This window comes from Choloepus didactylus, chromosome 2, assembly GCF_015220235.1.
Source record: "Choloepus didactylus isolate mChoDid1 chromosome 2, mChoDid1.pri, whole genome shotgun sequence".
Lineage (NCBI taxonomy): Eukaryota > Metazoa > Chordata > Mammalia > Pilosa > Megalonychidae > Choloepus > Choloepus didactylus.
In genome coordinates this window covers 82,645,779-82,665,390 of record NC_051308.1, presented here as the reverse complement: position 1 = coordinate 82,665,390, position 19,612 = coordinate 82,645,779, and positions in this window count along the sequence as shown.

The window sequence follows — 19,612 nt, the reverse complement described above, 5'->3', positions numbered from 1 at the left end:
TACAATAGTTTTATTGAGTGTCCTGGGCATCCTATAGCTCTAGCAAGAAGTAATTTCTTTATTCTTTCTCCTGCTGTTCTAAAACACCCATTCTAGAATGAAAACCCTACAAAATCCCATAGCTTTTTTTGATCCCATTTAGTAATAAAAATTCTCTCATTTGGATACTGTAAATGTCCTGCCAAGTCTAATATTAAACATTTGATCTTTTATTTGTTTTAAAACTTCCCTCCTCCATCTAGCTAGGATCGCCCCAGCTTGAGGTGGGGAAGGGGTGCATGGGTGTTTTTTCTCTCTTCCTCTTCTACCTGCTAACTGCTCTTTCCTGAGTCAGGGCTTTGGGGAAAGAAAGGGAGCAAAGGGCACAGACACATGTGGCTGACACAGTTGTCATCTGGTGTGGCATTTGAACCTTGAGATCCTCATTCTAGGGACCCCTGGCTATAGTGCCCTCCAGCTCACTTCACCCTCCAGGTGGTTCTCTTGGGTGTTGTCCCTTTTGTGATGGCTCTTGATGGGTCCCATTCATTCCAAAGCCCACCGAGCAGCAAAATGCAGCTCGCTGCCAATGAGTTCTCTCTCTTCATTTGGCTGCCAGGCAGTTCCTTTCAGCTGAGGTTTTACATTGAACTACTCCTGATGACAGTCAGTCATCAGTCCCTGTAGTCCCTCAAACTCCAGGGGAAACATGCCAAGATCTGCAAATGGTTCTCATGAAGTCCCTCATTTTGTTTAAGGTGAAGGGATGTTTCCCGTGGCAGGGTGAGGGTAGGTGGATGGCTTGTGGAATACACAGCATCAGGAACACTCTCTGTAAAGAAACCCTCACTTCTGGCTTCTCATACTTCCCAAAGCATTTTTCTAGCCTCAATTCCATAGCCTGAAGACGAGTGATGGGCTAATACTGGCAGAGCCCATTTCACAATCTCTTTGCATACCCTGCACAGATAAGTGCTCTAGCACTTCATTTTAGGAATGTGAGGTTACCTGCCAGCTTAGGACCTACCACAGTATCTTTAGCCTGTGGAGGCTTGAGATAATTGGAGGAGTAATTTTCTGTAAAAAATAAAAATCACACATAATCTCACCAGATTTTTTCCTCCTTTGAAAACAGTTTGGTGTGTATCCTTCAAAATTATCTTCTGTGCTTGTACAAATATAAAAGATTAGATAGAGATGAGATAGATAGCTATAGATAGATGAAATGATGGAATGGGATAGATGAGACGATGAAAAGAGCTAGATGATAAAGATAAGTAGATTTAGATGAGATAGATGATAGGTAGAGAGAAGACAGAGAGATAGTTTAAAACACAGTTACAAATTATTTGACATTCCTCTCACTGAGAGGTGGAGTTTATGTTTCCTCTCCTTGAAGTGGGCTTGTGATTGCTTTGACCAATGGAATGCAGTGGAAATGAAGCTATGCGACTTCTGAGGCTAGGTCATAAAAGGCCGTGAAGCCTGCACCTTGTTCCTAGGAACATTAGCTCTTGAAACACTGAGGCACCATGGAAGAAGTCTGCCTACCCTGAGGCCACACAGAGGTACTCTGGTCGACAGTCCCTGCTGAACCTGTCCCCAGCATCCCAGCTCGGGTGCCAGACATGTACATAAAGAAGCATCTTGGTAGCAGATCTTGCAGCAAGTCATCCCAGTTAAAGTCCTAGATAACATAAGGCATGTAACGCCAACCATGCTATGTCCTGTTCAAATTCCTGACCCACAGAATCCGTAAGAATAAAATGGTGGTTGTTTCATGCCACTAAGTTTTGGGGTGGCTTATTATATAGCAAGAGATAACAGGAACAGGCAATTAGATATATACATATTTGGAAGTTCATTTAACTGCCAATGGTAAGGATGGATTAGAAGGAGGCAAGATTGGGGGCAGAAAGACAAGGCGAGAGGCTTTGCAGTAATCCACGTGAAAGATAAAGGCCAAATTGAGGTAGTGGTAACAGGAATGGAGAGACAGGGCCCAGCTGAGAAATATGCAGGCTCAATACATCTGCCCCACAGGCCAGTATCAAAAGTATGATGCATAAGAAATGGTAGAAGGTACAGGGTAGCTACCCCTCTTATACTGTGAATGTACGACTCCTTCAGCATATCTTAGCTTTTCGCTATGTGTAGAGGAAGCTTTCCAACCCCAGGCTATGATTAAATGGTTTAGTTCCACACACAAAGGGCTCTGATAGTTAGGCTGTAGATTACATTAATCAATGCATTTCGTTTTATCTTATACGCTTAGTTAAAAGCCTCTTATACTTAGAAAGAAAACATATGCAAAATAATGTACAAATTAGTAGAGCCTTGTCATTTTAAGCTGAGCCCTTACAACCCATCAGTGAACAAAGAGGCCCCTGGATGAGCAGGGTCAGTCCATAGCAATCAGTTTCTCTGGTTCCAGCCTCCTTGCAATAGGGCAGTGGGGTGGGGTGAGAAGGATCAAGTGTACAGAACCACAGAAAGATAGAGAAAAATTGCATCCAGTCACCTCGCTAACACGTTTCAAATGTCACTAGGCTTGGACTGTGTAACAAAATGTGCAGGGAGATACAGTTTTCATTCTTAAAAGGTACGTACATTTGCATAGACAAAGGGCCCAAAGCATACGTGCCCAGAATGGTAAAGGTTATTTTCTCTGGGGAATGAGGTTAATTCTGTTTTGGTTTGTTTGATCCTTTGGACTTTCTTGTGTTTCCCAAGTTTCCTGAGTATATATTACTTCCAACATTTTCAAAAAATGATGTGATATAGAAAATCATTAGGTCCTAGCAATTTCATGTATTTCGCCCATGCTTATCAGTGCTAGGGTCTCCTGCAGGCTCCACCTCAGATCATCCTACTATTCTTCATCTTACCAGACTAGGAGATCACAAATACTACTTCACAGACAAAGTTTAAGAGCCTTCTGATTTTCCATTTCAGAATTCTTTTCTGAGCATGTCTCTTCCTGCGGGACACTGATTACGTGCTTCAACTTGGCGGGCCTGGGCTGGGGGACCTGATCAGCCCCTGGGGAGGGTGGTGGGCACGGGCGACAGCGCCCTCCGCAGCCCCCCGGGCCTGGGAAAGTGAGGCCGGAGGCAGGCCCCATTTCCTCACCCAAAATAACACTGTTAGGGGAGGCTTGCCGGAGGGAACCGCCTTTTCCCCACCCCCTTATCTTGCCCGGACACTCCCTGTTGCCAGTGCAACTCCCATTACCACCAGTGCGCATACATTGTTGCCAGACACCGTTACCGGAGCAACTCTCGCCCCTTTTCAATCAACCTCCGCGCCCTCTCAGAACCAATCCAAGCCTTTAACCTCTACAGCTACCCCGCCCTCTAAACGCCTGATATAAGCTTGTACTCTCCCCTAATAAACTCTCTCTCTCTTGGCTTCTTCACCCTAAAAGAACCGTGTCCCGCCTGTTCCTTTCTCGCCGCCCTCCATACTTTGCACGCCACCCCGCCGGGGACCTGGCCAAGTCCCCCGCCTCGCCCTCGCCTCCGGGAAAGAGCCCCCGCCGCCGGTACCCTCCAAGCAATCCTGAGAGCCTAGGATTTAGCAACCGGCCGCCACCCCCCCCCCCCCCGACGAATCAACTGCGACCGCATCTTCCAACCTTCCCCGAGTGCTCAGGACAGCCTCTGGATCTCCCAGGACCTCTCTACAGTGCAGAGTCTGTGGTTGTGGTGCTCAGGAGCTAATGCCTTGTGTTCCTAAACCATTTCTTTCTATGGCACCTCCTGCATTCCCCCATCCCCCACCCTCCCCTCCAAATGCCTACTTCCTAGGTAGATCTCAGTTAGATGTCAGAAACGGAGACAGTAAATATCAAACTAATTCACAACATTTGAATAGCTAACATCTTTACACTCACTGGGTTTTAAAAGAGGTTGCCCAGTTATATTACTGTGTCTCCACTTGGCGTAGTAAAGCTAGTCAAACGCAGACTTTCACACTCCCATTAAATTCATGTATAGGCCGGTCACAACCTCTTTTAGCCAAGCAGGGAAGGTTTCCTGTCACCAGGCGCCACTGCCATTAATATCAGATAGAGCAGCAGCTAATTCAGTCATGTTGATGGATGTACAGACGGTACCCAGACTCATCTGCAGTCAGAGCTACAGAGCTGGAATGGGAGAAACAAATTTCCTTGTGGCCTGAAGTGCTCCAGGTCACCCCTAGTTACGAAGAAAATGATATGAGTCTCTGCCTCTTCTAAACCAGCTTATCCAGAGTGCTGCGCCCAGTTCAGCCACTAAATAAAATAGGTGGAGACAGACTGTGTGTTGTTTCACCCCATTAGTCCCAAAGAGCTAACTCTGAGCAGTTACAAAAAGCACATCAAGCCTATACCCAACAGGAAAAGAAATGCAGACAAGCTTCTGAGTTCTAGCCAGTGAGCCAACTCAAAATCAAGGCTGAACCTGCCCAAGGGAATACCTTCACTGGGGAAACTTCAGATGATCTGGAGGGTTTTCCGTGGTTTCTTTCTGTGGAGTAGAGGTGGGGATTTTTTTTTTTTTTTAATATGCCAAGATTTCAGTCATTAAACAAACATTTATCAGTACCTACTATGTGTCCAGTATTGTGCCAGCCACTGACACTTTAAACATGAATGTGGCCCAGTCCCCACTATGAAGGAAGCTACAATCTAGGTGGGGGTGGCAGTGTGTACTGTTGCAAATGATTAAACCAACAGTAATAAAATCAAGTCCTAAAAGAGATAATAGGAGAACAGAGTGCTTAAGTCCTCATGCCAAGGCGAGACCAAATGGAATGGGGGTGGGTGCACAGAGGGTTACTGTGAGGCAGGGAGGAGCAGACGACTCTGGAGTGAAGTCTTCAAGGATAATTAGTTAAGCAAGTGGACAAGTGAGGTGCAAGGAGAGGGAGGAGATGAAAGAGAATAGAGCATGTTTATCTACTAAGGATAGTTCCAGCTCTAGGTTTATATATCAGTTTATTTTTCTTTTCTTGCTTGCTCAGTTCTAAAAGTAAAACTAAGTGGGAGCAATATCCTATAATGCTTGAAATTGAAATGGCACAAACTGACCTGTTAATTTCACACAGCTAAGCTCATTCCAATCTTCACTCGTCTGCTGTTAGCCTTTTGGGTTCATACATGTCCTAGAAGACAGATCAGAAAAATGAAAAAATCATGTGAGAGTCAATCCTTTTTAAGCAGTTGGTTTATATTTTATACTCTACTTCCAAAGAGATTCAGAGGAAACAATTAATGTATCTGTTTAACTGATCTGGTTAAAAGCGTTGTGAAAAAGTTGGAAACTAAAAGCTACATTTCAACTTTATTTCCTCAAGCTATCCCTTTCCTCAATTATCCTGGTAATTGGGAGATAATTCTAGAATATGCCACATCCACTCCAAAGCATATTCACAGGAAAAATACCAGAGATGTGGCTCTCTATTCTTTCTCTCTAAATAAAGCCTTCCCAGATGACCTAAAGGCAACCAAAAATATTTTTATATGGCAAACTGAAAATACATTTATTCCTTTTAAACAAATTTTAAAAATTACAAGCAATATATGCTTATGGATTAAAATACAAGTACAAAAGGGAATAATAGTCATTCCCCAATAATCACAGTCAACAGTTTGGTGAATCTCCTTCCATTGTTCATATTATACAACAAAATTATACTGGGGATCATGGCATCTCCACAATTTCCATATTGGAGATCCTCAGAAGAGACAATCTGGAAAGGCTAGGGGAGAAGTTACATCTGCATAGTAAGTCGCTTGTATTTAGATTGATATTGATTTGGCACAGCTTGGAGCTGGAGGTGATTATAGGGTGAGCTAAAGGCCTCCCATGGCCAGCCACGGCAAGCACAACTTGCTTTTTCTATGTAAAAATTCCTTGGAAAAAACAACAACAGTGGAATAAAAGGCAACAATAAAAAATAATGAGGATACTCGTTGTATTCTGATACAGTTTGATCTCCAAGATATGCTGTTAAATGAGGTATAGAAGTATGTATCATACGTTATCATTTGTTTAAAAATCAGGAAAAAATTTGTATATTTGGTTGGTATATGCATAGCCTAAATCCGGATTTAGAAGCTGATTGTTTCTGGGGATAGTAACTGAGTGCCTAGGGACAGATGTGGGAAGGAATCTTTTCCTCCTATGCCCATTTGTACCTTTTACATTTTGAACCATGTGAATGTGTTATATATTCAAAAATAAAATAAAGAAATAATAAGTAAATATATGTTCTCAACATCTCACCATGTCACGAAACATGTATGTAGGTCTATTGCCTTCTTTAATAATAGTCACGTAGAATTCCATTGTATTTAACTAGTTTTCTGTTGTTAAACAGTTAGACTGTTTCCAGTTTTCACCAAGCCTTCTTGCATACACATCTTCTGCTCATAACATGAGAATTTCTGTAGAATAGATTCATGGAAGGGGAATTTCTATATTTGATGGAAAATGGTCCTGAATGACCATAATTTAGCATCCAAACCAGAACACATTTGAGAGAGAAAGTGGGTGCTATTAATTATTATGCTGGGATGACAGGCATAAACCAGGATTATCCTGGGAAAATTGGGACATTTGGTTACCCTACTAATTATTAGTGTAGACATTATTAATAAGAATAAGAGCACTGAAAATTTAAGACACCTCTGCAAACAGCTTAAGAAATTTCAATGATCCTCCTTTTATTCCTCCAAAACCTACTTTATTACTCCCACAGTATTACACTGAGAGTATATCAGTCCTGTAGCCAGTTACTTGTCAGATCTTGTCTTCATGACAGCAAACGAAAGATTTAGAAGAAAAAGAGAGAATTAGCTTCTACATATTTTGCACTATTAAACTTTTCATTTGAAAAGGGTTTCTAAACCAGGAATCGTGGAATAAGGAAACGATATGGGCAGAGAAAAAAAGTGTTTTGGAAAATAGTAATAGAATTTTATCACAAAACATTTGCTTCCTGTAAATCCAGGCTCAGCATTTCCTGATTAGCCCAGAAGTTACACAAAAGCAATGAAAAAGATCCTAGCATATTGAGTTTTCTGAGGGCTGTGACAAGTTCCAGCAGGTCAACTGTCAGGGAGTCCCTGGACTAATGTTGATTTTTATGGCTCAACCAGAGAACATATATTCTCTTTGGAGTCCTGTAAAATGCTTGCAGGTCTTGGCCTACTTCTTTGGTTCCATGTTGCAGGTCCAAAATCTGGAATGCTAGACATTTAGCCTCTGTGAGTGTGGTCTGTCATATGTGTCACTCTCCAAGACAGTTGGGAAAAAGCTTTTTTCGCTGCCAGGCAGGATCAATCTCTGGTGAAAATATGTGATTCAGGAGACGACTGATTGTTCCAAGTGGAAAAGGATAGCCCATCACATACCTTGTATGTGTGTGTTTCCATCCCTCTAGCAGTGCCCTTTGATGTTCATTAAGGATTACATTCCTTTTTCTGCCTGTTATCAGGCTTAGGAAGAAAGCCCTTGACGGGTTAATGAAATGCCCAGCACACTGAAACATCTGTCTTGTGTTTCTCATTGAGAGGCTTTAACAGATCAGCGCTGAGGTGTTGAGAAGTGTGTTTCTAGCTAATGGCAAGATGTTGAAAATGCCTTAGAGCCTTACACTCCACTACCTGAAGGCAACTCCATTCAGCTTTTGTCCGTTGACTGCTAATTCAAAATGTGGTCATGATTGCCTATCCCTCCCGCCCCCCCCCCCCAAAGGCTGAGTTAGCTACAACAACATACCGTTTTCGTAGTAGCAACTATTAACCTGTACCCTGATTTTTTTTTTTCAGGAATGGTGATGGGCTACAATATATAGCACTATCCCCACTTTCTCACCTAGACTTTGTTTTAATTAAGGTGTGCATTGCCAAAACATTTGAGAGGCATTGTTTCTGTGAAATGGATGTTTTTCCCCATCAAAAGGTCTCTGAAAGCTGAAATAGATCTGTTGGTTTTGACAAAGAAAGAGAAGTAAGGTGTTGTTAAATTAAAAAGATAAACAAAACTGGCTGAACAGTGTGTATGGCAGATCCCACTTATGTAAAAATATGTATAAATATAATATGTGTTAGTATATGCCTAGAAGAAATTTGTAAGACTATGAACCATATTATTAATAGCTGTTACGTCTGGAGGTGGGATTGCCAGGGCTTTTTACTTCCTAAGACATCTGCATGGTTTGCTTTTTATAAAATAAGCATCTGTTATCGTTCCAGTCTGAAAGGAAAGGGGGACACAAAAATAAAGTTACTCAGAAGGAGCAGACTGATTTGTATCTTAGTCCTATGATCAAACTAGCTAAGCATTTTGAGCTCAACATTTGAGATGAACATTAACAGTGGGGAATGAACAGACTGTGATGTAGAAGGCAGCACTATTATATATTAATAAACACATATAAATAAATAATATATATAATATAACAAGTATCGTAAATGCTTCTCAGGGCAGAGGAAAAGAACTAATGTCAGGGAGACAGAACGTTCTACAGGTATTTCTCATTAAAAATAAGCTTGTTTAAAAAATAAACTCATTTTATTCTGCTTCAAGAAGTTTTTCAAACTCGCAGAATTATTTGAGAAGAGTACTTGTTTTGGTAACATAATCCAAACCCTTGGTTTAGGAAGATTTCAGATAAAATATGTCAGGCATTAGTTAGTAGTGCCTGACAGCAAATTTTTGATACATAGAGTATAGCAGGTCTAACATGCTATTTATATCTGATCTATCATACTATTTCTCTATGATTTGTTTTTTTGTGTGGTGGACTACAAAATAAATAGGTTTTGGAGATTTAACCTGAGTTCAAATTTCCCCTCCATGCTATCCTTGCAATTTGATCTTGAACACATTCCTCAACCCCTTTGAGCCTCAGTTTTTGGAATTAAATGTATCCTGAAACAATAACTACACTGTTGTGTTGTTGTAAGGATGAAACTAGTAAATATGAAAAATAATCTGTAAAATGTATTTTGCAAACTCTAAAATGCAATGTAAATCTTCTTGCTGTTATTGTTGTTTCCTGTTCGTGGATGAAGGAACGAGTGAGAGAATATTATTCTAGGCTTTAAGCAGAGAGAAAGAGAGAGGGGGACAGAGAGAGAGAAATTGAGGAGGGAGGAGAAGGCCTCATTCTAGTACCTTCAGGTGGGGAGTTTCTTAAGCATGAAAGTGACTCAGGATTTAAAAAAGAAAAAAAGTAAGCAATAGTTGAATGAAGGTCCTAGAATTAGAACAATGCTGCAAAATTCTGAAATTGCAACGCACACGCACACACACACAAATCACATGCAGCACCCTCCATCCCTTAGAGCTCATCTCAACTGTCACAGCCTTTGGGAGGCCTTTCCTGATTTCCCTGGCTGAGTTAGGAACTCCCCCTACATGATCCACAGCAGGACCCCGGGAGGGTCAGTCATGAAGATGGCATGAAAATACTTGCTTCCATCTGACATTCTACTGCTCACCCTACCCAGGGAATCAGTTCTAGGATGTTCTTTGCACAAGGATGGCTTTTAACGGGACTTGGGGTTGGCTCCTGACCCAAGGTGTCCCATCCCATGAAGACCTGGTGCAAAAAAATTATCAGGGCCAATCAGATTCTCTTTCAAAGGAATTCAGATTAATAGTATCAACAAGAATTTGCCTGTTGGAGAGAGGAGCCACCTGCAGAGCCAGTTCCTTTAATGATATGCCCCAGAGTGACAATTCTGTGACCCAAGTCTACTCTTGGTCCCACAGTTAGGAAACAGGTAAAGTCAGGTATTTACTCAAGAATATCTTCGTTATCCTGTACAGGTGGTTTTGGAGTGTGTAAGTCCAAGTAAACTTTTCAGAGAGACGTTTAAAAGCCCTTCTTTTAGAAATAAGTTGATCTGGCAGCTTGTTTTTAGCTAAATACCTGTTGCTTTTTCTTTCCTTCTCCTGCAGCTCTGCCCACTTTTCCACTTCCACATGACACTTCTGATTAGCAATATAGACACAAGTAACGTGAGGCAGCTCAGAACCAAACAGTTCAGATGTGAGTCTGAAGGCCAGGAGAGAGGTGGGGACCAGGGATCTAGATGTGGAGGTGAATAGCAGAACTGTTGATTTAAAAACCATGAGAGTAGATGAGAATGCCCAATGATCACGCACGTGATTAGAAGAGCTTAGAACAAACCTGGTAGATATAAATGTTTAAACAATGGGCAGCAGAGGAGGAGCACTCAGAGAAGAGACCAATGTAGAAGTTATTAGTATTCTTTTTCTAAGAGGTTTGGAAGGTAGAGGCAGAATTCAGGTTGCAGTGTGTTTTAAAGTGAAGGTGAACTAAGAAAGTAGAGCAGTGATTGCTGATAACCCTTTTAAGGAGATTGGTAGAGAAGGAAAAGTGTCCACACAGGCTTGGCATCCTTAATTGCTCCTTTTCCACCCATAGCCAAGACTGCAAGCATCCTATAAATAGGGTCTTGACTCTGGGTGTCAGCACCTTGAGAATTCTCTTTCTGCTCTGGCTCCCATTCAATGTCACAAAACTTTTGGCTCAATCTTTCTATCCCTAACTATAGATCCTTAAATCGCATACATTGCCCCCCTTCTCTGTCCAGTAACTTTGGATTGATACAGTATTTAGCTGTCTCTTTGGTTCTCACTCCATATGACCTGGGATGCTATCTTCAGTTCCTTCTAAAATCCATGTCCTGGGACCCTACCAATTGGGCACCCAGACCCCTGGCTCTTGCCCTCCCTGAGCCTCCCACTTTGCCCAATTTGGAGAAGAATTGGTTTAGGAGAGAGAGTGAGCAGAAGATGGAGAAAGATAAAGTCAAGGGAGGGGTTGTCAGTTGGTTTCACTCTGAGAGAGACTTGAATGTGTTTAAAGGTTAAACAGAAAGAACCAGAAGAGGAGGGGAGGTTAAAGATAGGAGAGTGAAGGCAAAGCTGACAGGGCAAGTTTCCTGAGTGAGTGGGAGGAGGTTAAAGATAACGGTGGAGGCCTTGACCAGAGGACGGGAAGCCTGACCCTTTAAGATAAGAGGGAAGGTGGTCACAGTGAGGATGAGTGCAGTTAAGTTTGTAGAAAGTGAGAATCTGCTAAAAGTGAGGGGTGTGGAGGTTGGGCTGGAGGTTTGAAGACTTATGAGGGTTTGGACCTTCACTCAAGGGAAAGGGAGAGAGAACTAAGCAAGAAACAGAATTATTGAGTAACATTGTGGGACTAGTAGAAGCTGGAGACCCAGCACTTGCAGTGGGGCCTGATACACTACCAAGTAATTTTCTCCAGTGGTGCTTTAGCCCATGAGGACCATCTCTCATGAGTCAGTCTGACCATCAGTCCTGGTGGTAAAGACCAGAGTTCCCAGGACCTGCTTTAGTTCCAGCTCAAGTTCAGATGTCCAATCCTTGTGACACTGGAGGAGTCAGAATGGAAGAAACTAATCTCTGCTCAGCTCATCTCTTTACCTTGTGAAAAGGGAAGTGAATGGCCTACAGGCCATGTACATGAATTTGACAGGAGAATAGTAGGCTACATGGAGAAATTACTCTTTTACATGATCGAGCATCCCCACATGCTACGTATAAGCCCTTCCCTGACTGAGCCCTGACAGAGACCCAGCCTGGTTGCCAGGCTTCCTGCTTCAATCAGAAATTCTGATGACCCTCCCCCGGCTCCTCATTTTCCGGTGGAGGCTGAGCATGTGGCTTTCCTGGTCTGTTTGCCCACAAAGAGCAGGGCAGTGCCCTGAGTAAAATCTATGAGCCATTCTTGAGCAGGCTGCGCTTCATGAAGAGAAGTTTGATTCAAGTGGAGAGCACTCCTGGGCCATTCATAGGCTCCAGCAGGGTTAGGATCTGGTCAGCCCCTCTGAAGCAGGTCTCTGGATCCTGGCCGGTGAGCCGCCTGTAACAGCGCTGCTCAGCATTTTGTTTCCAACAATGTGGCTGGGCCCCTCCATGAGGAGCTGTCCCAGAATGCTCAGGCGCTGAAGGCACAGCTGCCATTGTTCTCTGGGATGAAGGACCACTCTGTACAAGGGTGCCCTGCTTGGAATGTCCTGGCAACTTTGTGGTTACATGAAGCCAAAGTTCCCTTATAGCCTCATGCCCTGTGAGCTCAGCAGTTTCACTGTGCTATTCATTACAGACCAATCTGGATACATGGCTACCTACCCACCATCCCTTCTTGAAGTGATGGAATGCTCCAAATCTACCTCTGGTGGTCATTGTGGAGTAAAAATCATTCTTTTGAAAATATTCTCTTTCTGATTCTTGCTGGTGCTGGGCCTGGCATGGCTGCCAACGCAAGACCTTGCCATGACCTGCATCCTGAGTGGACAGCTGCTCTTCTTGTAGGTTCTTCAACCATATCAGGCTCGCCCCACCCAGCCTGGTCTGGCCTCTAAATCAGGAGCGAATAGAGCAATGTTATGAGCAAAAGGCCAAAGAGTAGTGCCATTGTCCTCAGAAACCAAACTCTGATGAAGCAGTTCTATTCTTGGGCAAAACTCAAAGCCAGGGACCTTCAAGAATTAAGAGAGAAAAATCAATTCTGTTTTTCTTCGTTTGCTTACCATGTGCCAGGCACTGTGGTAGGCATTTTACTTTATTTTAGGCAAATAGTATGTTACCCTATTTAACCTTCATGACTCTCTGGTAGTTTTTACAGTTGTCCAAGGTCATCCAGATAGTAAGTGGCAGAGACAGATACTATCAGCTCCAGTCTGGATTCTTTTTACTGTGCTTCATTTTCTCCATGGAAGATGGTGGGAATGGAATGCTGGCTTCTTTTCTTCTCTTTTTTTTTTTTGACAATCCACTTGTGCCAGTGCTGTGCTTGATGAAGTGGGTACAGCTCTTTGAGGATGAGCTTCCTGCTTCTGACGGATCCTCTTCAAGGCCCTTCAGATTTGTATATAATCTCCACTGTTCACCCCAGTAATCTGACAGCCAAGGCAGAGGAGCTTGAACTCTGGTAGAGAAGTGAGCAGAATTGTTTCTCATTCTTTCAGACATTCATTTGTTCATTCACGTACAGTAACTGAGCCCTCCTCCTTTGCCCCCTGAGCTCCATGGCAATTGCCACACCACCTGCCCCTACTTCCACCTCCTTTTTGTCTCTCTGTGGCCAGCAGAATGTAATGAAAAGACAACTGAGAGGTTATGTGCATGATGAAAAGAAAATAAATTATTTCAGGGTAGCATGCTTTCTGAAATAAGATTTCAGTGTATTAAACAAACAAAAAATGGCCTGGTTGGCCAATTATCTTCTCTGTCCAAGAATTATTTTATTACTTAATTCAACCATAAGGTCCATGTAGCTAACTACCAACAGATAAAAGGAAGAGGGTCATAATGAAGCGGAGGCTGTGCAGTGAAGTCACTGATCCCTTTCCCTGAAGGTTATAACTGTGGGATATGTATAAATTCATGGCTGTATTTGATGCTGTGCCTAAAACATGGTCTCAAAAGCCAGAAATGCAAGTCAGTTTGGCAACAAAATAGCTAGGGAAAATGGCCTGTCTTGGAATCCGAAGATGCTACAGCTGAAGGAGTCTGTTGGTCACCTAGTCCAATCTTCTTGTTTGACAGATGAAAAAACTGAGGCCCAGAGATGCTAGATGAAAGACACTCACATAATTAAGGCAGAGTTGGGTCAGAAACCCAGGCCCCCTAGCTGCAGGTTTGGGGCTTTCCCACTACATCCTAATATTTTGTCTATGGTTTATTTTTGGAAGTTATTTTTGTTTACTCACTTATTTAGTTTGAAATGTCTGTTTTTATTATCTTTTTTGTGGTTGTTTTAAAAAGTTAACAAAAATATACCTATTGTAAAGAAATTAAAAGCTAGTATATAGAGTGAAAAGTAAATCTTCCCTTCACTTCTCCTTCCCAAGTATATTTTTCTCTCGAAGAAACCTCTGTTAATTGGCCAGTGTATATTCTTCCTGATTTTTTTCTATGTGTTGACAAGCATGTACATTGTTTCCTTTTTTACAAATGATATCATATCGTTTTGAGGCTTGCTTTCTTCATTTAACATTTTTTGTATCAGCCTAGGGACCTACCTCATTCTTTTTAAAAATTAAGATATAATTCACAAAACATAAAATTCACTATTTTAAAGTGTACAAATCAGTGGTTTTAGTATATTCATTATGTTTCATATGTTCCCTATATTCACAATAGTTGTCACCCCTATCCAGTTCCAGAACATTTCCATCACCCCCAAAAGAAAAAGAAACCTGCACCTATGAGCAGTGAATCCCAGTTTCCGCCTCCCCACCAACTCCCGACAACCACTAGTCTACTTTCTGTTGGATCTGCCTATTCTGGACATTTCATATAAATGAAATCATACAATATGTAGCCTTTGTGTCTGGCTTCTTTCACTCAGCATAATATTTTCAAGGTTCATCCATGTTGTAGCAAGTAACAATACTTCATTCCTTTTTATGGCTGAAAAATACCACATTTTGTTTATCCATTCATCTGTTGATGGACATTTGGATTGTTTCCACTTTTTGGCTACTACAAATAATTCTACTATGAACATTTGTGTACACGTTTTGTGTGAACATACGTTTTCGATTTTCTTGGGTTCATTCTTTTAAATTACTGCACAGTATTCTATAATTTGAATTTACCATGTAACCATTTCTTCTGTTGATAAGTATTTATGTTTCATTCATCTTTTTTTCTATTATAAATAATGGTGCAATACATATCTCTGTGCATATTTATTTGAGAAAGGTAGTAGAGTGGTGAAGTGAGCACTCTGAATCCTAGCACTGTTACTTAATATTTGTGTTAACTTAAGCAAATTGTTTAATCTCTCTGTATCTCAGTTTCCTCATTTGTAAAATGGGATAAAAATAGAATTTAGCTCACAGATTAAAAAGTAATATAAATAAAACAGATAGGGCTTGACACATGATATATGTTCAATAAATATTTCTGTAGGTTAGATTCCTAGAAATAGAATTGCAAGGTCAAATTATTTATATTTATAATTTTGAAAGGTATTGTTAATTGCCCTCCAATAAGGTTATACAAGCTGTAATGAAAAATGCCTATTTTCGCACACCCTTGCCAATTCTGGAAATCATTAAGCTTTTTGATTTTTTAATTTTAGTTTTATCTATCTCGTAGGTAAGAATACCACATTGTTCCTATAATTTGCATTTCCCTAATTACAACTGAGGTTAAGTATCTTTTAATATATTCACTAACTACTTGTACTTCTGTGAAATGCCTATTTACATCTGAAGGCACATTTTTCTATTGATTTGTAGACTCTATATATAGTTACTAACCTTTGTTATATCTTTTGAAAATATTTCATCTCAGTCTGGTTCTTGCTTTTCAACTTTATTAATGATGTCTTTTGCCATTTTGAAGTTCTTAGTTTTTTTGTCTAATATATCAATCTTTTCCTTTATGATTTCTAGGTTTATGCCTTCTTTGGAAGGCGTAAGGCCTTCCAACCCCAAATGTGAAAAAATATACTTTATTTCCTCCTGATACTTTATAACCCTGTTTTTACATTTAGCCTTTGAATTCATTGGGATGTTATTTTTGTGTATAATGTGAGGTGGAGATTTAACTAATTTTTTTCTTTATGGCTAGTCAATTGTTGTAACCTATTTATTGAAAGTCCATTTCTTCTCAATTATTTGAAATACCATGTTTAATATATGTTTATTGTAGTCATGCGTTCAAAAATGTTTAGTGCCTAGTATGTTCCAGGTACTATGAAGATTTGTAAAATTTTTATGAGCTTTTACAGTATTCTCTATTTTGCTATTACTCACCTCTGGAATAAACAGTCATTGATATCAAAGCCCGCTACATCCACACAAACAGAGAATTACTGAATGTAGCATCCATTTGCATTCTTTTCAGATTACACTTTATTCAACTCATTCTATCCAGACTACACTATTGTAATAATACATGTATAAAATTAGCATTCTTTTTTGCAGACCCCTAAGATGTACCTATGTCTGAGTACATGGGCACATGGCAATTTTGATTGAAAGAAAAAATTATGTGGTTAAAAATGTATGTCCTCCTCCCAGGGATATAAATCTCCCTGGCAATGTGGGACATGACTCCCGGGGATGCACCTGGCCCTGGCATTGTGGGATTGAGAAAGCCTTCTTGACCAAAAGCAGGAAGAGAAATGAAACAAAATAAATTTCAGTGGTTGACAGATTTCAAATAGAGTCGAGAGGTTATTCTGGAGGTTATTCTTATGTATATAGATATCCCTTTTTAGTCTTCAGTGTAGTAGAATAGCTAGAAGGAAATACCTGAAACTGTTGAAATGCAACCCAGTAGCCTTGTTTCTCGAAGACAAGTGTATAAGTATATAGCTTATATGGTGTGACCACGTGATTGTAGAAAACCTTGTGGCTTACACTCTCTTTATCCAGTGTAAGGACAGATGAGTAGAAAAATGGGGACAAAAAAGTAAATGAATAATAGGGGGAGATGGGGGAGATAGGCTGTTTTGGGTGTTCTTTTTTACTTTTATTTTTATTCTTATTTATTTATTTTGGAATAATGAAAATGTTCAAAAATTGTGGTGTGAATGCACAACTATGTGATGATACTGTGAGCAACTGATTTACACTTTGGATGATTGTATGGTATGTGACTATATCTCAATAAAATTGCAAAGAAAAAAAAAATGTGTGTCCTCTTTGTACTTTACAAAAATACTTTGCAACTATCTTTGAGATGGCTCTGATGGGTGAGCACAGCTTCCCTTGGAGAGGAAGCCAAAAGCCTTCCTTTGCAGCCATTGTGGAAGGTGGAAACCCTGCAAAAGGGCCCTCCAGACATCTCACCCTCACCTGCTCACCCACGAGAGAACCCCCTAGTTTCTAACTTAAGGACTCAGAACAGGGCTTTGCAGTCAGAGAAGCCTGGATCTCACTCCAGAGTCTGCTCCTTCTGCAGACGGCAATCTTAGACCAATTAAATTCTACAAGCCTCAATTTCCACATCTACTAGGAGGTGATAATAGTAGCTATTTCATACGACAGTTGGATGGATTAATCAGATAATACACATAAAGGAGTTAATACTGCATATGGAATGTAACTATTATTTGAGTAATGGTTAATAATAACCCCATAATGCAAAATTCTCCAAAAAATGTTATTATTTTCAAAAGTTAGTTTCACTGCTGCAAACTTGGTGTGAATTTCCCCATATTGTGAACTTATTTTGAATCAGTCAAAGGTGCCAGCAAATTATACTCCCTGGATATAGGGTTTCATGCCTTGAAACTTGAGCTCACAGAATGAAAAACTAGCAGGATATGCTCCATATGAAGGTTTGATGCTTATTTAGTTGATTCAAAAGAGTATTCATAATTTTCTTATTGAAATATATGGCAGTTTTAAACACAGTACCCCAAAGTAAACTAAACCAGCAATTTGGCCTATTGCAGAGTTGAAAATTAAATGTTCAAATGATTATCAGAATGTAATGTTTACAAATTTTGTTATACAAAAGATTTACTGATATGTAATTCACATAGCATACAATTCATCTATTCAAAGTATACAATTCAGACATATTCAGAGTTGTGCAGTCATCACAATGATCGATTTTAGAACATTTTCTCCTCCCCCCAAAGACACCATGCACCCATGAGCAGTAACCTGCACTTTTGTAATTATTTTATATGACTTTATTTCTTCTGAAGAAGCTGAGAGAATGAAGGCGATCAAGTATTTGTGACGTTTATTATTTACCTGTTCCATTAGCCATTTCTGATTTTCTTCCTGTGTTCTGGTGGATCTGAGTTACTCCCTGGCATCATTTCCCCACCTCTTTTGTGCTGTTATTGGCAAATATATTACATTTCTTTGTTACTGGACCAGCAATACAATTATATACCCATTGATTTATAAAATTGCTTTTTAAATCGGTCAAAAGAATAAAGGAGAAGAAATATGCATTAAAAAAAAATACTTTGCAACTATTTCTTGTTTTGGACTCTATAGAATTTAACAACCAGAGTGGAAGAATACCTTTGTGGGGCTATGAAGTGGAACTTACCTACAAAAAGAGAAATGGGAAGACTTCCTCCCTACGTGGGACCCGACTCCCAGGGGTGTAAATCTCCCTGGCAATGCAGGATATGACTCCCGGGGATGAATGTGGACCCGGCATCGTGGGACTGAGAATATCTTCTTGACCAAAAGGGGGATGCAAAATGAGACGAAGTAGTTTCAGTGGCTGAGAGATTTCAAATGGAGTCGAGAGGTCACTCTGGTGGACATTCTTATGCACTATATAGATAACACCTCTTAGGCTTTAATGTATTGGAATAGCTAGAAGTAAATACCTGAAACTACCAAACTCCAACCCAGCAGTCTGGACTCCTGAAGACGATTATATAATAATGTAGATTACAAGGGGTGACAGTGTGATTGTGAAGACCTTGTGGATCACACCCCCTTTATCTAGTGTATGTATGGATGAGTAGAAAAATGGTGATAAAAACTAAATGACAAATAGGGTGGGATGGGGGGATGGTTTGGGTGTTCATTTTTTACTTTTATTTTTTATTCTTATTCTGATTCTTTCTGATGTAAGGAAAATGTTCAGGAATAGATGGTGGTGATGAATGCATAACTATATGATCGTATTGTGAACAGTTGATTGTATACCATGGATGACTGCATGGTTAATGTGAGTATATTTCAATAAAACTGAATTAAAAAAAAAGAAATAAAGGGATCAAAAAAAAAAAGAGACAGGAAGAAGTGGGAGCTCTGTCCCTATTTTTAAATTGAAAGAGCAGTGGCTAAGGAACACAAATGTATGTAACTTCTGGTGGGTGGCCTCTCCATTGGCTATATTGTGAAGGGGTCCATCTTTGTCTTCTCTTATCCTTTTCCATTCCCTCCCTCCTTTGCTGGTTTTCTTTCAGATGCCCACATGTTCCTGTCCTCATGGGGGCCCTGCTTCTCATGACGTCCCTCAGAAGGAGTCGATCACAGGTAGACATGGGCTCTGTCCTCATAACCACTCAAGCTTTCAGGCTGATGAACAACCGCCATCTTGAATATTGCTGGTTGCCCCACCAGAGGGGAGAGACCTCTGGAAAGTCTGTCATTGGCAATTAAAAATTCAACCTGAAAATGTCACAAATTACTTCTGCTCACAACTCACTGGCCAGAACTGGTCACATGGCTCCACACAACCATGGAGGGACCAGAAAGTATAACCCTACTCTGTACCGAGAAGGTGAAGAATTCAAAATATTCAAGTGAGCACCTTGAATAAATGCCACAATGGTCTAAGTTAGAGAGAGCTGGAAAGAAACAAGGGAAAAAATAAAGGAGTGGTAAAGAAGTGTCAACATGCTTCTAGGTATCCAGCAGGTCCAGTTGAATTAGGAAGATGTGGCTTCAGAAAGGCATTTCATACTAAGTAAGCCTGGAACAGGATTCCAAGGAAGGCTGTGTTTTCTTAAGAAGCTGGTAGCATTTTGAGCAAAGAGTGCATAAGAATACTGTTCTTTCTCATCAGACATTAATTTAATCCTGATGTGAGGAGTTTGTATAGATCATCCAAATATTAAGTCACCAAGCCAGAAG